Source organism: Galeopterus variegatus, unplaced genomic scaffold (genome assembly GCF_000696425.1).
Source record: "Galeopterus variegatus unplaced genomic scaffold, G_variegatus-3.0.2 Scaffold1204, whole genome shotgun sequence".
In the NCBI taxonomy this organism is placed as follows: domain Eukaryota; kingdom Metazoa; phylum Chordata; class Mammalia; order Dermoptera; family Cynocephalidae; genus Galeopterus; species Galeopterus variegatus.
Window position 1 is genome coordinate 540,043 of NW_007727315.1, and position 2,105 is coordinate 542,147.

The window sequence follows — 2,105 nt, forward strand, 5'->3', positions numbered from 1 at the left end:
GGGGGGGGTGGCTGGCCAATAAGGGGATCTGAACCCTTGACCTTGGTGTTATCAACATCATGCTTTCCAAGTGAGCTACCGGCCAGTCCCCTGCCTCAGTGAATTTGAAAGACTGGGTCTAGTGGGATCCCCTGTTTGCTTGGTCTGTGAGTGACCACGATGAACAGAAATAGATGCTTTCTTTGTGTTAGGCCACTAAAATTTAATTGTTTATTATTGCAGACATAACCTAACCTATCCTTTCTGAAACAATTCCCTTGAGGAAAAGATGAAGTATATTTTTCAAGAACGCAGCAGTATCTGCTGAGCCAACAGCTAGCCAGCAGCTAAAGTAGTCGGCTCCTTTTCACAGATCATCTATGTCCCCTAGGCCTCTGCCTTCTGACAAGCAATTCCTTAACAAATTGACTCTATTGTTTTTCCTAAGGTTTGTTATCTTCCCAAAGGCAATATGGTTTTGTTTGACAGACAGTTCAAGTCAGCCCTGGTTGGTACTGGCCAGCTAATCCTGCCTACAGCATTGGAAGCATGTCTACTAAGGGCAAAAAAGGAGACGCAGCTGGTCAGACCCTTCTGCCCCACTTGTGCCACTTGGGGCCACCATGAAAATGATTTCATCAAGGGGGGCTGGACATGGGGGGCTGGGGCTTCTGGCATTCCAAATACCTTCAGCATCTGNTCAAGGGGGGCTGGACATGGGGGGCTGGGGCTTCTGGCATTCCAAATACCTTCAGCATCTGGTTTGGGGTGGCCATGGAATATGTTTCTGGAGAGGACAGAGGCAGGAGGGCAGAGTAAGGAAGACTCTGGGATCTGTGGTCAGTACGGCCCAAATTTATTTATTTATTTACTTAAATTTAAAAAAAATTTTAATTTATTGATATACAATGTACTTGATTTTCATGTTCCTTTACCAATTCCTCCTTTTCCCTCCTCTCTCTCCCCCTCCCCTCCCCATCAACATCATATCTGTTCTCTTGTCTTAACAAGTTCAAGGATTTGCTGCGATTGTTGTGTCTTCTTCCCGCCCCCTGCAATTTGTTTGTATATTTATTTATTTATTTATTTATTTATTTTTTTCCTTTTTGTCTTTTTTCGTGACCGGCAATGGATCGCAACCCTCAGTGTCACGCCCGTACCAGACCGGGACCAGCATCGGGATCGCAACCCTCGGTGTTGCGCCCGCACCTTGCTCAGCCAGTGAGCGGCCGGTCTGTATGTGGGATCGGAACCCTCGGCGGGAGCGCCACCGCACTCCCAAGCATGCGCCACCGGGCCGGCCCATATTTATTTATTTTTATTAGCTCCCACAAATAAGTGAGAACATGCGTTATTTCTCTTTCTGTGCCTGGCTTATTTCACTTAATATAATTTTTTCTAAGTCCATCCATGNGCGGGAGCGCCACCGCGCTCCCAAGCGGTGCACTGTAGCAGTGCGCCACCAGGCTGGCCCCATAGACCAAATTTAAATCCAGACTCCATCTCTTCCTTGCTATAGGATTTTTGGCAAAATCCACTTCTGTAAGCCTCACTCTCCTCAACTGTGATATGTAGGTTCAAGAGTGCTCACCTCATTGGGTTGGTGTTAGCTTACAGACATAAAATGCTTAGCCCAGAGCCCAGTCCTTGGCAAGTGCTAAGTGGTGACCATGGTGGTGTCAAAGCTTATGACCTGGATTCTAGTCTGGACAAGTCCCTTCTTGTCTTTTGTGGACTTCATGTGAGTCAATGATTCGTAAGAGCCCTTCATAGCTCTGACACCTATCATGTCTTCCCTGTGATTTCAAAATTGATTAATGTAGGTTTTCTAATTAAGAGTCACTCAGGACAACTTTAAAAAATCAGATTCTTTAAAAAATTTTAATATCCATACAATCCTTATTTCCCCTATAGAACAAATTGCAAAGTATAGTTCTTCTACACAACTGGCTGTTTGCCCTTGGGCAGGCTCCTGCCTTGCTGGCCTCATTTCCTCATCTGCATAATAAGGAGATTGGACTAGAGGCTATTTTGGTCTCTGTTTGCTTTGACTAATGATGATCTGTTTATGGGCCGGCCCGGTGGCGCACTGGAGAGTGCGCCGCTTGGGAGCGTGGCGGCGCTCC